General features: G+C 41.0%; 1 protein-coding gene across 18 annotated transcripts in view; it reads right to left on the bottom strand.

Annotated features, from left to right (window-relative positions):
* LOC106577623 (receptor-type tyrosine-protein phosphatase delta) overlaps positions 1 to 19,832 on the bottom strand; it is a 645,609-nt gene that overhangs the window by 359,935 nt on the left and 265,842 nt on the right. For all 18 annotated transcript variants that reach the window (XM_014155859.3, XM_045701363.2, XM_014155852.3 and 15 more), the window contains exon 7: positions 10,893 to 10,937. The gene's annotated coding sequence lies outside the window, so the exon portion shown is untranslated. The remainder of the gene's footprint in view (positions 1 to 10,892; positions 10,938 to 19,832) is intronic.

Raw genomic sequence — 19,832 nt, forward strand, 5'->3', positions numbered from 1 at the left:
CATGGGCCATGCTAATGTTGCTAGCTTTGAAAGCAAACAGCCCGTTGTTGTCCTCGGACTGTAATGCAGATTGAATTATGATGGTGTGTACAATCAATTATTTCAAATGACATCGTAGTGTTATTCCAATGTGATGCTTTGATGGGAAGGAGAATCCACAACGTCAAAATTAAAAACCATCTCAATGGCTGTGTCACTACAAAGAAATCTTTGAAACCATTGTTGTCAACAACAAAACATATGACTCGGCCTGCTGTAGTCACACTGGTGGACTCACTCAATACCTTTGAGCGAAATGGAATATTGATTGGCCCAAAAATAAATTCAAAGCCTCAATAAATGTTCCTTCTTGTTGTGAGGGAAATATATACTGGCTTTGATCATTTTATTGTTAACCCTGATGGGTGGCTCTTAAAAAAATTGATTTCCCTACCAAGTTATTGCTCTTTTTTCTGTGTTTAGCTAAATAAGCTGTTAGACCGGCAGATACTCTAGCCAGCTAAAAGGTTATTGTTGACTCTGCTTCAGAACAAGGATGGCAATAAATTGACATTGTGAATTTCTTTGGCTGTGAGGTCGTGCAAGGCTTTTAAAGGATTTCTGGGTGCATCGATAGCAATTATATTTAAATGACCCAGAAATGTCAATTTTTTTCAATGACAGTTGGCGTGACTGTTCAAATGCACCAATTTGCTGTTTTGATGGTATTTTGACCTTAAATTATTTATTTTTACAGCATATATAGACATACTACTATCTGAAAAATGCCTTGCTATGTGATAGTGATTTGTGGTTCAAGAGGTTTCTTGGAAAAGGTTGCAGGATCATAATTTTTAGGGTCATATTTAAGTGGTTTGTATGACAGTTGGATGTGGATGAACTAGGAGCGTTCTGTTTGTCTACATAGAGTCCATTTTTATTGGTTTGTATGACGGTTGGATAAGGATAAACTAGGGGCCTTCTGTTACTGTACATGTTCTAGCATGGGAACATTAATCTCACGTGTTATTTAATAGATTGACTGAAACAACTCTCTAAGATGGCATTATAATGTCCCCAATACCCACTGAGTGGTTTGTATAGATATGGCTGAACTAACAACAATCCATTGCACACACGTCTAGATGGGAGAGGCTTTACGGACACGCCTGGTGCCCAAATTGATGACGTATAGTGCATTCGGAAAGTATTCAGACCCCTTAACTTTTTCCACATTTTGTTACGTTACAGCCTTATTCTAAAATTCATTAAATAAAAAATTTATAAAAAACATTTATGCCAATTTATTAAAAATAAAAACAGAAATACCTTATTTACATAAGTATTCAGACCCTTTGCTATGATATTCTAAATTGAGCTTAGGTGCATCTTCACTGTTGACGTTGAGACTGGTGTTTTGCAGGTACTATTTAATGAAGCTGCCAGTTGAGGACTTGTGAGGCATCTGTTTCTCAAACTAGACACTCTAATGTACTTGTCCTCTTGCTCAGTTGTGCACCGGGGCCTCCCACTCCTTTCTATTCTGGTTAGAGCCAGTTTGCGCTGTTCTGTGAAGGGAGTAGTGTCACGTCTGCTCCCCCCGGCACTTGAGGGAGCCAGGCTACCCTGCATCACGCACTCCTATCATCCATTACGCATACCTGCCTTCCCTCGTCATGCACATCAGTTATATTGGACTCACCTGGACTCACTCATCACCTGTTATTACCTCCCCAATATTTGTCAGTTCCCCAGCTCTGTTCCTCGCTTCGGCATTGATTGTTTTTTTGTCTTTGTTTTCTTGTATGCTGACGCTGTTCCTGTCTCGTTCCATGTCCGTTTCTTATTAAATGTTTGACTCCCCGTACCTGCTTCGTCTCTCCAGTGTCAACTCATGTGACAAGTAGTACACAGTGTTGTACGAGATCTTCAGTTTCATGGCAATTTCTGTATGGAATAGCCTTCATTTCTCAGAACAAGAATATACTGATGAGTTTCTGTTACGTTCGTCGATAGAAGAATTGCAGCGTGGTAAGCGTACATCTTACTTTAATAGATGAACACCAACAAAACCACAAAAATACAAAACCGAACGTAATGTTCTGCAGGGCTAGACAGCACAATGCAAAAACAAGGTCCCACAATCTCAGGTGGGTAAAGGGCTGCCTAAGTATGATCCCCAATCAGAGACAACGATAAACAGCTGCCTCTGATTGGGAACCATACTAGGCCAACAAAGAAATATAAACATAGATTTGCCCACCCAAGTCACACCCTGACCTAACCAAATCTCTAACTCAACTCTCTAAGGTCAGGGCATGACAGTTTCAGAAGAAAGTTTGTTTCTGGCCATTTTGAGTCAGTAATCGAACCCACAAATGCTGACGCTCCAGATACTCAACTAGTCTAAAGAAGGCCAGTTTTATTGCTTCTTTAATCAGAACCACAGTTTTCAGCTGTGCTAACATACTTGCAAAAGGGTTTTCTAATGATCAATTAGCCTTTTAAAATGATAAACTTGGATTAGATAACACAACGTGCCATTGGAACACAGGAGTGATGGTTGTTGATAATGGGCCTCTGTATGCCTATGTAGATATTCCATAAAAACATCTGTAGTTTCCAGCTACAATAGTCATTAATGTTTCCAGCTACATACAACATTAACAATGTCTACACTGTATTTCTGATCAATTTGATGTTATTTTAATGGACAAAAAATTTGCTTTTCTTTAAAAAACAAGGACATTTCTAAGTGACCCCAAACTTTTGAACGGTAGTGTGTATATATATATTTTTTTTTATAAATTTGCAACAATTTCTAAAAACCTGTTTTTGCTTTGTCATTATGGTGTATTATGTGTAAATTGATGGGGTAAAAAAAGAAATAATCAATTTTAGAATAAGGCTGTAACGTAACATGGGGAAAAAGTCAAGGGGTCTGAATACTTTCCGAATGCACTGTGTGCCGCGCAGCCAGAGTCGAATGGAGACGAACGGAGATGAACTGATTCGATTCAGTCAGTTCAGTCAGTCAGTCAGTCAGTCGTCCTTATGAACACTTCCCTGCTGGCTAATTTATAGACGTGGCTATAAACTTCAGCGAGAATTAGAAACTTGTCTGCCGAAGTTGGGACTAGTTCAGAATCATTCTGTTTTTATCTGAGAATGTACATTTTTTACAAAAATGTAGACATTTATCCTGTAGTTGTACATTTTTTGGTGAAAATCACTACAATAAATGTGCTTTAGCTGTCACCCTGGCCTGATATTGGCTACACTATCTAACTACTTCCCTCTCCTTACCATGGCAAGCGGGAGCAAAGGACACTGTGCCCTGTGTTGTTGTGTTGCAGGGTTGCAGCACAATCTATCCCCATTGAGCAGTGTAGACTGTATCACGTGACATCCAGATGGTTACTAGTACCAAAAAACAATATTAGAAGTTATTTCTCGTGTAAGCTGTTATCCTACTCAAAATAAAATAAAGTTGAATGGAACAAATTGGCCACTTTAGCTCCATGTGATACAGCTGCCCGGTGGGAAGCACGAACCTCTTCGCCCAACCATATTGCTTCGCTCTGGGACCCCTGTCGCCCGGGGCTGAGGATAACAAGCACCTCGATACAACAGTGATGCGCTGGTCATTCGTAACGGCTTGTCGTTAGCTAATTGGCATATCACGGTGTCATCCAGATGGTGACCAATACTAACAATTATTTCTCCCTCGCCCATCAAAATAAACATGACTTTCTTGTTTAACTAGCGCCATGCTGCTGTTGTTGCCAGCTAGCCAACATAAACTAGCTTGCTGGGAAGGGCTAATCAAGACGACTGAACTGACTGAACCGAATCCATTCATCTCCACTTGACTCAGCTACACGACATACGTCATCGATTTGGGCACCAGGCGTATAGCCTCTCCTCTGTACATCCAGGCTGTATCACATTCGACCACGATTGGGAGTCCCATAGGGCGGCGCACAATTGGCCCAGTGTTGTCCAGGTTTGCCCGGGGTAGGCCGTCATGGTAAATAAGAATTTGTTCTTAACTGACTTGCCAACTTAAATAAAGGTTATTTTAAATGTACTGAAACAACCATGTAACATGGGATTATAATCCCCTCAATACCCAACTATTATGCATTTGGTCGATACTATATAATGGAGTTCAAGGTGAGCAGATTATTTGGTGGCAGTTTAAGTCATTCTCTAAACTAACAGCGTTTCATCTCCCACTTGTAAGCATGTCATCTGTTGTGCAAACATTTTCTTCACTCCCCTTTCCATCTCTCAGTCACCCTCTCGCTCTTTTCCCTCTTTCTTCCTTCCTTCCTTCCCTCCCTCCCTCTGTCACACCCGAGCCATCCATCCAAACCCCTAGACCATGAAATTAGCTTAAGACATAAAGCGGTGAATGACACAGGTGTGGATACAAATGAGAACATCCAAAAGAAGAAGTGCAGATGCGAGATGTGCGACACTGTAGTGGTTAAGACATTTAGAATTACATGTCACAGCTTACTTATTCTTTTATTTTGTGCCTAGTCTTTTGGGGGCTGACGTGTAATGTGTATTCCAGAAGCTAACGCTAGCTTGGTATTAGCACACGCAGCAGAGCTCAAGGTAATGCTTGTGAGAAACTCGTATTCCTGCGTCTCATTTCCCAACGAAAACTTTTAAAGTCGTTTAAGCTTGTCCGCAATTCTTCTATGCGCGGTATAAATTCTGACGCTTCTCGTCCTCTATCCCTTTTTAACGCGTTCAGATATTCAAATATTCTATTCATCCCCTTCTTTAATAATTGCCTCCCGTGTACAACTAAGATTTGGTGTGCGACAAGCCCCGGGGGAATCATGGTGGCTATTGTTTGCGACAAAGTATGTTAATGTAGCTGCGGAGCGTCTTGACTGACACCGATGTAAACAAGTCCTGCGATAGTGGGGATGATGAAAACATCTATTGTGTGTTCTGACTGTGTGGTTATGGGCGGCATGACATGGTCTGGGCTTGATTGTCAGCACGATTAGCAATTTAATAATGTGGGAGTTGTTGAGAGAGAGCGATAGAGTCAGAGCCCTGTTAATATCCACAGTCAGTTGGTTTTGTCACAAAGGGGATGCGAGTGAATGTGCCAAATGAAAGGCAGACATTTCATGAGATGAGAGAGTGACATTTATACAGCAGGCCTTTTATGAGATATTCTAATTTAAAGTAGATTCAGTGACATACGGTAGATGCGTTGCCCCTTTGGCCAAAGTCGTGCAATAAGCCAGGGGCGACAAATCAAGGGGATGTGAGAAAATACTGGTACCATCATTGTATTTCATTGTTCTACGTCCATTACTTTAAAACTGTGCAGGTAGGAGTACAGATTAAGTAAATATTGTGTTGTTGAAATCAACGAAAATGGTCAGCATTAAATGGAAATGTATAGATTGTAGTAGGCCTACTGTGTTGTTTTGACTAGTTGGAAAAACTCCACCTCTTGAGAGAGAAGGGATACATCACAGCTCAAGAATGCTGGAATGTTATTGACTATTGGCATTTGTCATCATAGGCATCGACTCCATTCTTTCCGTTACATCCTTCTCCACGATGGGCAAAGGTTTACTGTCATCTACTTTCCTTCAAAAACCCTTTGAGTTCCATGATAGCCGTATTCAAAATGTGTCGTCCAATTACCCAATCTCGACTAAAGGGAACCGCATGTTGAAAGGGGGAAAGTAAAAGAGGTACATGCAAAGTGTGAAGGTATCTCTTTTGATTGATGGGACCTTTTTTGGTGTGTGAAGGGGAGAGTCGAGAGTGTGTCCACCGTTTAATGATCCTTGGCGTTTTTGAATGATTACTAGCGCATTTGTCTCGACACTGAGAAGTGAGTGTGGAATTGAAAAGCTAATCAATTGCTCCTTTGCTTGGGCAAATGATGGACTAATGATTACCTGCTATAAGGTGATGCTGCCATCATCTACATATGGATTCGCCTGCTGTGGAGACTTTGTATAATTAATATGAAAACAATGGGAAGAAGCAATACCCCACCACTAAAGCAAAAAACGCTTGGCATAAACCAATGAATCCCTTTTTACTGGCTTGTTCATGTGACACCAATATGTAATAAAGGTGTTATGCATGACTTTTCAACAAATATATAATATTTGGACATACAAAGATCCCAAATCACCAATACATGCATGAATGCAATAGCAAACATACCAGCTGTCTCTAGTGCAAACAAGACTATTGGCCTTCACAATTCAGTGTAGAGTATTCATTGAAATAGCTGCATGTATGAGTACCTATGAAACGTGTTGGCCATAACAGTAAATCTGCTCCATTAGTCTGTCCGGGGTGAGTTGGATGCAAATAACTGGTAAAATGTCCATCCCGCCCAACCAATTATATTTGGGCGACATTGGCTGTTTGAGTTACAGTGGAATGATGGGTTACTAGGCGACAGTGGCTTAATAACTATCTACCCTGTTTGAGTTACAATGGAATAATGGGTTACTGGAGAACCGCCTTCAGACATAAAGCTGACAGTTATATAGTGTTGTACAGTACAGTATAGAAGTTAAATGTAAATGTGGATCCTAATGAGGTTATTCTGTCAATACGATGCTGAATTATGAATAACAATCTGGCCACACCACTGTGGTGAATTGATTGCTTTTATTTAGCCCCTGCAAGGCCCTGTGGTTTTATTTCTGTCTCGGACAAAAAAGGTCAAAGTCCATCACACGCTTGCTTGCACAAATACACACACACACACACACACACACACACACACACACACACACACACACACACACACACACACACACTCGCACACTAATTCAAACACAAGCACTTGAGGGATGCCCAGGGTCAAGAGGTGTTCAAGGCGTGCTTGGAAAAAATCATGACACCAGCAAATATGTCATGACGTTCTCTTTATTTACATGGAAGTTGCTGTCTCAGCCTGTTCCATATTGTGGTAATTTCCCATTTGAATGTCATAACGGTTATTGCAGTCGTTGAAGCGAACATTAACCAGCCTTCTCTCTTTTTGCCCTTTTTTAAAAACAATCTATCTTCTCTCTCATATGGACCTTTTCTCACTATCTTTCAATGCTTGTCTGCTTGTTTGTCTGCTTGTCTGTCTGTCTGTTTATTTTTCTCTTCACTATAAACTCATAAACTCTCACTGTTTCTCCACTGACATAACTATCTCTGCCAACATTTCTGTATCTCTCCAACTCTTAGAATCATCCGCTCTCTTCAAACTCAGTATATTTCCTTTGCTCCCTCGCTCTGTCCATCAACCTCTCTTCCCCTTTTTCTCCTTGACATTAATGGTGAAATGGGGAGAGATACTTGTTGTTCTCTCCATCTTCTCTTAACCGTAGGGAAAAACGCTGGAAAAGTTCCCTCTGAATTGCTCTGTAAAATGGGTGCTTTGACATTTCCTCCCCGAGATGGGCCGGTACATTATATCACAAATAATTGGAGTATATTACAGATATGACATGCTGATGGCAGGGTGGATTCAACCCCTCACATCTGCCTCTGCCAAGCTTGTACACAAAGCTTGCATTTTGTTACAGGCACGTCTCTACACTATACTCGGAGAGAGGCCTCCTTTCTCTGCTCTCTCTGCCTTACTCTCGTTCTGTAATCAACAGTGATTCATCTCTGACACGTCTTCTTAGGATGGTACAGTATTCAACAGGGGCCACTTTGAAGCCAAGTAGTTTTTTTTGTGGGAATGACATAGCCAAGCTAAGAAAGATTGATACAGAAAATAAGCTGTTTTTCAGAATTGGGGCCTATGACGTTAGTTGAGGCGATGTTGGTTGAGTAGGCCTGTGTCATCATGAACAATGGGTCACATCCAGACAACCTCAATAAGACCCTACACCCTAGATTAGACCCTACTGTACATCTGAAAGGACTAGAAAGGTATAAACAAATTCCACCTCTGATTAGCCTATCAAAGGGCAAGGGAGAGTTAATGATATATTATTTCCAGTGTGATCTGTACATGTGCATATAGGGAGTAGGGGTTAGGGATTGTTTTTGGACCAGGTAATGATTTCCTAAATAAAAAGACTTCAGCTATCAGGGACCTCTGAGTATGTCAGTTTGTTATCATCAGTTGACAATCTGACCTTGTGAGTTCAAACAAATGTGACAAGATGAGTCCTTCTTTAAGCATGCTACAAACAGGGAATTGTTTGCAACTTTCCTCTCTTAGACTGATCCAAGACCAGTGTCATGAAATGTTTACTTCCATCAACAAGTGTATTTTGTACAAAAATGGTGGCTAACTTAGAGCATCACTTACAGCACACAACATTCTAGTAGGAACTACATAATCCAAAAGGCCATAAAAGGGAAACAGATCAATATGTTGCAAAGAACCATCAGATAATCTATTTGTCTTTCTACGGTACAGTTCACTAAACCTTTGAACTAAACTTTAATATAAACTTTTCTACACATATAAGTTCATTTGTCCCAATACATTGGTCTCCTAAAATGGGAGGACTATGTACAAAAAGTGCTGTAATTTCTAAACAAAATACCATCAACTTAAAACTGATCGTCTGCACTTCATTTCGAATCCAAGGTGCTGGAGTACAGAGCCAAAACAACAGAAAATGTGTCACTGTCTCAATGTTTTTAGAGCTAGATGTATATACAGCACATATCACCATCACTAAAGGAGACTGAAATAGTGGAGAATGTTAAAGTAAGGTATTATGGTTTGTAGAAACAGCTGCAGTTCTGGTATCAATTACTGCTACAGTGATGGAAGCACATCCAGTCACAGAGGTAGGTTTACATCAGTCATAATACTCAGTGTGTGTATTATGAGTACTTTGTCACTCGATTCTATCTATCAGCAATGTTTGGTATTATAAAGTACATCTTTATAATAGTGTAAATGCTAGACACACGAGCCTCCGCAATGTTGAGTCATTCGGGAATTCTTTCCGATACACCCCAGTAATTCAAAGTGATTATCGTTAATATCATTCATATTGGAAGACATTTCAGTGCAGTCTGCTGAAATATTCTCATATCCGGCGGGGCTGGCGCAGCCACTTTCACAGCGACGACAGCAATATTGCGTGTGTTTTGAGTTTATGCAAAGCGCACCATCTCCCTTCGACAGTGCTCAGTCAGAGAGACCGTGGCAAATATCATTAAATGCTCTGCTAACATTTCTCTCTCTCTTTCTTACCCTTCCCTTTTTTGCTGGCTATCACTCTGCGGCAGTGCACAGGGGAGAGAGAGTGCATTGATCAGCCAAAGTGAGCAGCCATTTCGCTGGGTGAGTCTCCGAGGTGACTCCGCCTCTGAATGGGAATTGCTCATTTCACCTGGGTGCCTTGCTTAGTGGGGCTAACGGGGAGTCACACCAGGAGGGAGTAGAAGCCGGGGCCAGGGGCCCCGGTCAGGGCTTGGCAGGCGGGAGATAAGAGCTTGGGGGCCACTCCTCGACCCGATAGTGGTACTAGAGCTCCCCCACTCTCTCCATTGTTTTCTTACTGGCTTGCACCAAGCTCTCTCTCTCCTTCTCACTCGACCTCAATTACTCACCAGCACACACTGCTACCCTCTCTCTCATTCTCCCTCTCACTGTCTCGGCTTCCCTACACATATGTGAGAGACTAATAATACATTTGGCGTTCTAGTGAGTCAGCCTTCCGTTCGCAGGCTAAAATAAAAGTAAAACATGGGGCATTTATTGAGTTTGAAATCACTAACAGTGGACATCCCAGTACAAATATTCAGCACAACACTAGTTGCCCTGCTAATGTACCATGTGTCCACAATATGCACTAATATGATGTCCAAAGCAGATGTTTAGACAGCAATTTATAAAGGCAATTAAAACATTTAGCAATTTTAGACGACCAGCTATTTTTATGTAGCTCTGTTACACAAAGTTATAGTGGTGTAATGCAGTTCAAGAAATAGAGATTAGAAAATATTTACTAAATAAACTTTGATGAATTGTTCAGCAGTCTTATGGCTTGGGGTAGAAGCTGTTAAGGAGCCTTTTGGTCCTAGACTTGGCACTCCGGTACATAGCAATTCATATATTGTTATTTTCAACAAGGATTTAGTAAACCATTAACAAAGCTTTGGAACAATCTTAACAATAAATTGCAACATAATGAACCAACTTCGCTGCCAGTGTTAATTCAACATGTCCTAAACTTGTGTGGCCTTAACATGCATCTTTGCTGCACACCTAATTCTTCACAAGTCCACCACGCAATCCAGCCGGTCACTTAATTTCCCTACTTCATTCTCCACGTGTTCCAAATACATCCTCCTCACCAGCTACATCCTTATCCAGTCTATCTCTCCTAGACTGCCTCCTCTGTGACAGTCTCATCACGATCTATCAATCAGGCTTCTGAAGCCTGGCACACAGCACAAGGCATGGCCAGTCTGGCCTCATCAGAGCAAGTCAGTCTCCCTCTCTCTAAAAGGTTTGGCTTGCCAGATCCAGCCTTTTCTCTCCACTAACCAAGGGAGAGATGGCAGAACAATGACCTGAGCCGAGCCATCTGATTTGTGGTTGATTCCGTTTCTATGTAAGAGATTGATTGAAAATTGCTTTCAGTATGGACTATTTTACGCTTGTTTTCAATTCAGACACAGAACATTATCTGAAATGACTGCTTTTGAAATGGAATTAATCCCAATCCAGGGGCTAATTGAAATGGTAATTAACAAATTGTGTTGTTATACTCATTGTGGCAAATCTATTGTCCACACTGGTTGATTGTGTGGGACCAGTGTCAGCCTTGTTAACCCATCCAGGCAGCTCTGGCACTCAACGCATGGACATAATGGCTCCAAATTGGCAATCACATTTCAACACACCACATCCATCTCAAAACACGTACCTCCTCTCAAGCCTCATCCTGTGGTTGTCGTCTCAGGAAAGAGAACTGGAACGACAAAAGAGAGAAAAAACAACAGATATTAATGATATAACCGCAACATGACATCTTGTCACAGAAATAATATTATTAAAGCATATCATCATATTTCAAAGTTGATTTGTTTATAGAATTAACCATTATGTAACAACAAAACAACATTTTATCACTGGTACCATTTGGGTGCCAAACTCTCGCTTGGCGGGTAACACAAATTTCATGCACAATCCTAAAAATGACTTAGCAGAAATACTGATTGGCTTTGTGGCCTATAATGAAAACATACAGTATGTTATTACATTCTCCTTAAAGCAGCACAACAAATTACACTTGTGGAGTTGATTATTTACTGTGCCGGGAAGATTTGCTCAGGCTATTTCCTGCTAAATGATACGGTGCCCATACAAGCCTGTGGACTGATATTCTTGTAAATATTAGCTGCTTATTGAACCAAAAGGGAGAAATGTGCTTTAGGTTGTTCTGACAAAATTATGCAGTGATAAAAATAAAATAAAAATTGCCAAATTGGATGTACCCTAATTTCAGTCGTCATGCTTCAAGGTCCCTGAATTGGCCCTGTTTTTCATCAATGTTCATTAAGAAATACTAGTGGTCATGACTGAAGGCAAACATGAGTTGTCTTGGGGGTGTGGTTTGATGTGGGTATTTCTTGGATGTGTCTTTGCCATTCAATCACAACAAACAAGGGCATTAGTGAGTCCAGTGAGGTAAGCTAAGCTATGGAGAAAACTGAGTTTTGAAGTTGAGGACTTCCCTCCCGACTGACTCGCCATCTCAAAATGGTCAGCTAATTCAGTTCTATGCGTAGGCTAAAGCCTTCGCTGCCCTTGAGTTAAGCCCTTGTGTTGTGTTAAACTGACAGCATCTAGCTAGCAAGGCTTGGTGATAGCTGCAGCATGCTATCCTATCCAGCTGATATTTCTGTGTCAAATCAGTTATGGCAAGATAGCAAGAGCCAGTGTTTATAAGACACTCGTTCTACAACATCTGGCTATGAAAGCAGCTGGCAACTTGGTTTCAACGTTTCATCACGTCATGTCACTACATGTTACTGTGGAAATGGTATCAACTGTGAATTGTCCTGCAACACAATCAGCTGTCCTACAACACAATATTCTATAACCTGCTAGTTTTGTCTCGTCTCTCCTTATGTCCACTGTTATATCTTTCCCGGGGGACAAATCCTAGAACTACTAGTATCCCTACAACAGGCGTAGGCTACATGTGGACATTGTACCAACATCTCCCAGCATGAGTGTAGATACATTTATCATTAAAAAAAATGGATGAGTGTGTTTGTGTTACAAAGACAAAACATTTTATGCTGTAAATATCATATTGATGTGCTTATAATGACAGTATGCCTAAACGTACAAATAAGTTGTGTTTAGAGTTCAACTTCAGATGTCTAACCAGAACGGCATTTGTCTATTGTGCCAAATATAAGGAGTTGGTTGTCTAACCACACATTGACATGCACAGCTCTCTGGGTAAGGTTCTGTCTTCAAGTCTCCAGTGGGTGATACAGTCCCATCCATGACATACAATTGAAGTCGAAGGTTACATACACCTTAACCAAATACATTTAAACTCAGTTTCTCACAATTCCTGACATTTAATCCAAGTAAAAATTCCCTGTCTTAGGTCAGTTAGGATCACCACTTTATTATAAGAAGGTGAAATGTCAGAATAATAGTAGAGAGAAAGATTTATTTCAACTTTTATTTCTTTCATCACATTCCCAGTGGGTCAGAAGTTTACATACACTCAATTAGTATTTGGTAGCATTGCCTTTAAATTGTTTAACTTGGGACAAACGTTTCGGGTAGCCTTCCACAAGCTTCCTACAATAAGTTGGGTGAATTTTGGCCCATTCCTCCTGTCAGAGCTGGTGTAACTGAGTCAGGTTTGTAGGCCTCCTTGCTCGCACACGCGTTTTCAGTTCTGCCCACACATTTTCTATAGAATTGAGGTCAGGGCTTTGTGATGGGCACTCCAATACCTTGACTTTGTTGTCCTTAAGCCATTTTGCCACAACTTTGGAAGTATGCTTGGGGTCATTGTTCATTTGGAAGACCCATTTGCGACCAAGCTTTATTAACCTCCTGACTGATGTCTTGAGATGTTGCTTCAATATATCCACATAATTGTCCTTCTCAAGATGCCATCTATTTTGTGAAGTGCACCAGTCCCTCCTGCAGCAAAGCACCCCCAAAACATGATGCTGCCACCCCCATGCTTCACGGTTGGGATGGGTGTTCTTCGGCTTGCAAGCCTCCCCCTTTTTCCTCCAAACATAACGATGGTCATTATGGCCAAACAGCTCTATTTTTTGTTTCATCAGACCAGAGGACATTTCTACAAAAAGTATGATCTTTGTACTCATGTGCAGTTGCAAACCGTAGTCTGTTTTTTTATGCCGGTTTTGGAGCAGTGGCTTCTTCCTTGCTGAGTGGCCTTTCAGGTTATGTCAATATAGGATTTGTTTTACTGTGGATAGAGATACTTTTGTACCTATTTCCTCCAGCATCTTCACAAGGTCATTTGCTGTTGTTCTGGGATTGATTTGTACTTTTCGCACCAAACTACGTTCATCTCTAGGAGACAGAGCGCGACTCCTTCCTGAGCGGTATGATGGCTGTGTGGTCCCATTGTGTTTATACTTGCGTACAATTGTTTGTACAGAAGAACGTGGTACCTTCAGGCGTTCGGAAATTGCTCCCAAGGATGAACCAGACTTGTGGAGGTATATAAAAAAAATCTGAGGTCTTGGCTGATTTCTTTTGATTTTCCCATGATGTCAAGCAAAGGTTTGAAGGTAGGCCTTGAAATACATCCACAGGTAACTCCAATTGACTCAAATGAGGTCAATTAGCTTATCAGAAGCTTCTAAAGCCATGACATCATTTTCTGGAATTTCCCAAGCTGTTTAAAGGCACAGTCAACTTAGTGTATGTAAACTTCTGACCCACTGGAATTGTGATACAGTGATACAGTGAAGTGAAATAATTTGTCTGTAAAATCTTGGGGGAAAAATGACTTGTGTCATGCACAAAGTAGATGTCTTAACCGACTTGCCAAAACCATAGTTTGTTAACAAGAAATTTGTGGAGCGGTTGAAAACGAGATTTAATGACTCCAACCTAAGTGTATGTTAACTTCCAACTTCAACTGTAAGTATTCACACCCCTGAGTCAATACTTTGTAAAATAAGCCCATACCCCAATTAATTGAAGCTGTTCTGAGGGGAAAAGAGGGTACAACTCAATATTAGGAAGGTGTTCCTCATGTTTTGTGCACTCAGTGTATAAATATGTGTGTTTCTTTCTAAATCCTGTCCAAACAATTGAACTGGCCACAATTGGACTCCAATCAAGTTGAAGTGACATCTCAAGGATGATGATGATCAAAGGAAATTGGATGCACCTGAGCTCAATTTGGAGTGGCATAGCAAAGGGGTGTGAATACTTATGTAAATTACACATTTCTGTATTTCATTTTCAATACATTTGCAAAAAAAATCTAAAAACATCTTTTAAATTTGCCATAATGGGGTATTGTGTGTAGATGGCACAGAAAAAAAATAAAAATAATCAATTGTGAATTCAGGCTGTAACAACAAAATGTGGAATAAGTCAAGGGGTATGAATACTTTCTGAAGGCACTGTATTACAGGTTATGGACAGGTGCAGTCAGGTGGCAGGAAGGGTGGAATGCATGACAGTCCATCCTGGATATGACAGAGTTTGACTCAACCCATGGGTCCAGCATGAAGAGTTCAATAACTACAGGCAGATGTGAGATGCAGGAGGATGGCACTCCTCTCATAATACTCTGTAGCCTACAGAGTAATTCATACACGCAGAGTGTAATAGCTAAATGTATGTAGATATTCTAAACAAAGTGTTTTGATACATTTCAAGTGTAACAGTTCCATGTAGAATGAACCATACTTCACATAATACTGTAGAAGCAGTGTTCTGCTAATATAGCAATGTGCAAATATTATACCTTCCTGTATGGTGTCCCGTAAGACAGGAATGATCTGATATGTTTGAAGAATACGCAGGATCCCACACCCCATTCAAGTCAATAATAAAAAATAAATGATAAAAGGTAATAAATGTGTCTTGTTTCATTTTAATGCAGAGAGGAAGGTATTCAGACATCGGTATCAACCTGTCTTTTAGTCAGAGAACTCAATTTCAAAAGCATCTCTTCTGCCCATCTGTAGAAAAACAAGGAAGAGTTGATGAGTAACACATGTATTGAAAGGGTGATATTAGTAAACACTTATTATGTACTGTCTCATTAGTAATGACGGTTTGACCCTTCTGAGGTGTTTGGCAACGCCTGATGGTCATGGCAACGTATATCAGCTCTATTTACAGATACCGGCCATGAAGGAGCCCGACTTTGGCTCCTATATCCAACCCAGCTCATATATCACAGAGGGAGAAAGACTCTCACCATACATTTTTTTATTTTATTTTTGACCTTTATTTAACTAGGCAAGTCAGTTAAAAACAAATTCTTATTTTCAATGATGGCCTAGGAACAGTGGGTTAACTGCCTTGTTCAGGGGCAGAACGACAGATTTTTACCTTGTCAGCTCGGGGATTCAATCCTGCAACCTTTCGGTTACTAGTCCAACGCTGTAACCACTAGGCTACCTGCCGCCCCACATGGAATCCAACAGTAAATACAGGGTTGAACATAGCCAATCAGAGATCCAGATTCACAGCTAATTCACAAGAGAGGGCCTCCCGAGTGGGCAGCGGTCTAAGGCACTGCATCACAGTGCTAGAGGCGTCACTACAGATACGGGTTTGATCCCAGACTGTGTCGCACCCGGCCGCGACCGGGAGACCCATGAGGCGGTGCACAATTGGCCCAGCGTCATCCGGGTTAGGGCAGGTTTTGGCCGGCCGGGATGTTCTTGTCCAATCGCGCTCTAGCGACTCCTGTGGCGAGCCGGCGCATGCACTCTGACACGGTCGCCAGACGGACGGTTTTTCCTCTGTGTGCCTTGCTTCCCGTTTAAGCTACCAGTGTGTCAAGAAGCATTGCGTGTTGGCAGGGACGTGTTTCGGGGGACGCATTGCTCTCGACCTTCGCCTCGAAGAGGTCCGAAGAGGAGTTGCAGTGATGGGACAAGACTGTAACTACCAATTTGATATCACGAAAAAGGGAAGAAAAAAATATTTGTACAAATATTAAAAAATATATACAAATAAATATTTCACAAGGGAGACATGCCGATACGGCTCTGATTGGTTGGCATTACTCAATTGGGCCCAGAAGTAGTCCACTGGCACAGTGGAAGGTGGCACTTCCTTACAACATACTGTACAAGACACACAGACACACACAGCACTGAATACATTATCAATCGTGGTTAGGTGAATTCCAGGACAGAAAGTATTTTGACTATTGACCAGATCAAATGTGACCAACCGGATTCAAGTTTCCTCGATTATTCTGAAGCGAGACTGGTGTCTGGCCACTGCCCCAGTCTTCTGTAACAGCTCCTGATATGGCTGAGGCATTCCCACGACGCTGGTGAACAACAAATCCACCAGGTTTTGTACGTAGCCTGTGAATATCATCATTCAATAAACAGAGAGGAAAAAGTGAGGAAAATAACTTGCTCTAGTTTCAAAGTAATGTATATGCTAATAGAGGGATCGTAACTACATAATATATTGTAGGCCGGTGACGCTGACACTGTTACTATGCAACCAGTTGTGTACGCTGCTGAATGTTTACTGATACATTTTGCTATTTGCTACTAGAGTCATCACTATATTTGTAGTAGACAAGTACCATCCTTCATTTATTTTTGCCCTCGAAAATAGAGTTAACTTTTATGATAACAGGCATGTTGTTTTGGGTTAGCAGACTAAGCCCCCGAATGCTAGCTAGCTAGTTAGCTAGCTAACTTGCAAATCCGGGTTAGCGATCATATTTTTGTCCGAGTTTAAACGAGTTCGCTAGATAGATAATGTAAGCTAGCCAGTTTGAGTTGAAACATTATTGAAAGCAAGCTGGCTACATCCTATGTTTAGGTAGCAAGCTAGCATCCAAGTGCCTGCCCTGTATTGACTACGTTTCTATTCAAGGGTTGATTGACATGGTAATAGATCAATAATATTGGAGAAAAGTTGAAAAAACTGACCCCTCCGACGCTGTACGTTAAATTGTGCCGTGTCATGACGTAACGTACAGCACGCATGTACCAACTAATTCTGTGTCTTACAGCCTCTCTTCACCAGGTGTAGCGCTTCTCTCACTGTTTAAAAACAAGAAAGGGACAGGGACAGGTTAAGGGGGATACCTAGTCATTTTTTGCGTCATCTCTGCAAGCCCTCATGACTCTCAAAAGCCGCTGTTCACTTCTGAAGATAATTTTAGCGCCACTCTAAAAACCTGATTCAAATTCGAAACAAACCTTCAAATAGGTACAGTGGGGAGAACAAGTATTTGATACACTGCCGATTTTGCAGGTTTTCCTACTTACAAAGCATGTAGAGGTCTGTAATTTTTATCATAGGTACACTTCAACTGTGAGAGACGGAATGTAAAACAAAAATCCAGAAAAACACATTGTATGATTTTTAAGTAATTCATTTGCATTTTATTGCATGACATAAGTATTTGATCACCTACCAACCAGTAAGAATTCCGGCTCTCACAGACCTGTTAGTTTTTCTTTAAGAAGCCCTCCTGTTCTCCACTCATTACCTGTATTAACTGCACCTGTTTGAACTCGTTACCTGTATAAAAGACCTCTACATGCTTTGTAAGTAGGAAAACCCGCAAAATCGCCAGTGTATCAAATACTTGTTCTCCCCACTGTATGTAATGACACATTATATAAACTCTTTAAAGTGTTTTATTTACATTTAAAGGTGATAAGGTGATAAGTTGGACAGATCGGGTGAAAAAAGTTGTTTCCCCACATGACATATCTCTCCCTTTCACTATCACGCAATAGGTTTCACTTCCCCACCCGCCATTTTTAAAAAGACCAGACGGAGCTCATTGCCTTCTTGAATCATGCAGAGATGGGCTTCATGAAGGTCTCGTCATTGATTTTGTTGGAAAGAGGAGAAACTGTGCTTTACAATGGTATTGATATTACATTTGATCTGGAAGTATTACGTTTTTTTGCCGCTAAAATAAGGTCAATTGTACGGACCAGCGCGATGTACAAAAGTGAGTTAGTTAACGCTAGCTCTTGTTAGCAAGGTAATTAGCTAACGTGATCTATGCACATCTTCCTCTGACATGCAACATCACATTACACATTAGCTACAGCATCATTCCCCTTTCATCTGTGTTATCATTTCTAGCCTGGCTTGCTAGCAAATAAAGTTGTATAACTATTTTGTTTAAGCAAAAGTAGCTACCATCTAGCTGGGTACCAGCTATCTGCTTAGATAACGTACTCACCCACACCAGTGGTATGATGGTTGACATTTAGCAGAAGTGACCCTGTCGGTTGTCCATTGCTGGCCATCTGGTAATTTTGTTGAAATGCATTGGAAGTTTGCACCAACTTTATGGAAGCCAATTTTCACTCCTATTTGCCGAGCGAAATGTGCGTGAGTTGCACTCATACGCAGACTTGACAAAACATTTTCACATGGCAGCTGGGGGCAGACCACAACGTGTTGTCTCTGGGCATTATTGGAAAAAGTGGGCATGTAAGGAATCCATATCCAACCCTTCAGTAAATTGTGACAAACTCACAACTTACACTTTGTAGTCAATTTTGACACTAGAATGAATGTTTCTGACTCTTATCGGTGACGCATAGGATGTTTAAAACCAGAGTAGTTGGTTCTAAGGAGCAATTAACCTTTAAGAAGTTGTGATGGCGGTGGGTATAATTGTATGAGAAGGAAGGACCTCCACGAAAACTGTGGAAACCACGCGAACATGAGTTGCCATGGCAAGACCACTGATGTGAAATTTGTGAGTGGAGTTATTATTTTAATTTGCCCAGGATTTAAATGAACATTGGATTAATCATATCTAGTATGTGAATGTTTGTCATAGCTGAGAAGCCAACCTGAACATCCTCAGATGTCTCTATTTGCATAAACCACTGCTTTCATTTAGATTAAAGACATTTTACAAGTAAACAGAGGACGGAAAAAAGTGGTTATGCAAGTAAAAGTGGGTGGTGGAGTCTGCCCTCAAATCCTGCCTGAAACAATAGTGTGGGTTGCTGAGTTCCCCTTATCTACAGTATGTTCCCCTGATACATCCTGTCCATACTAATGAACACACAAATTAAAATGTAGAACAGGGGAATATATGGGGAAGGCCATTTTGATGTGGCCAGGAATACATCATTAGGACCCGATTTGGCCTTGTAATTATAACATTATCACAAAGATAACGTTCATTGAAAATATATTACGCTTTGATGGATTCTATGCCACAATATGACACAGATGTTGGGTTTGCTGAGGGAGTAAAAAAATTAAATAAAAAAAGACCCAAAAACGAATAGCAGAAAAAGTGACAAGAAAGCTATCGGCACAGTTTCCTGTCCAAGATACAACCATATTTCATTACACGGCATTGAGGCTTAGGAGGCAATCAAGCATATTTAGCCTTCCTCGTCTCGGCCGGAAGCAATTATTACTCCCCAGTTTTTTACTGTGCTCCGCCATGGGGAAAATGAATCGCAGTACTTATCAGCTCAATGCATACACAAGTGACTTGAGGGAAGGGGGCTGGACAGGACCCGAGCCATAGGTTACCTTTGAATCCATTAGCTTTGTAACATCAGCACATTTAGGGGCGTGCGGCGAGATAACCATAAAAATGTCACCCAAAAAAAGCATTGTTATTTGCATTAATATTGGA

This window comes from Salmo salar, chromosome 18 (assembly GCF_965601325.2).
Source record: "Salmo salar chromosome 18, fSalSal1, whole genome shotgun sequence".
NCBI classification, from domain to species: domain Eukaryota; kingdom Metazoa; phylum Chordata; class Actinopteri; order Salmoniformes; family Salmonidae; genus Salmo; species Salmo salar.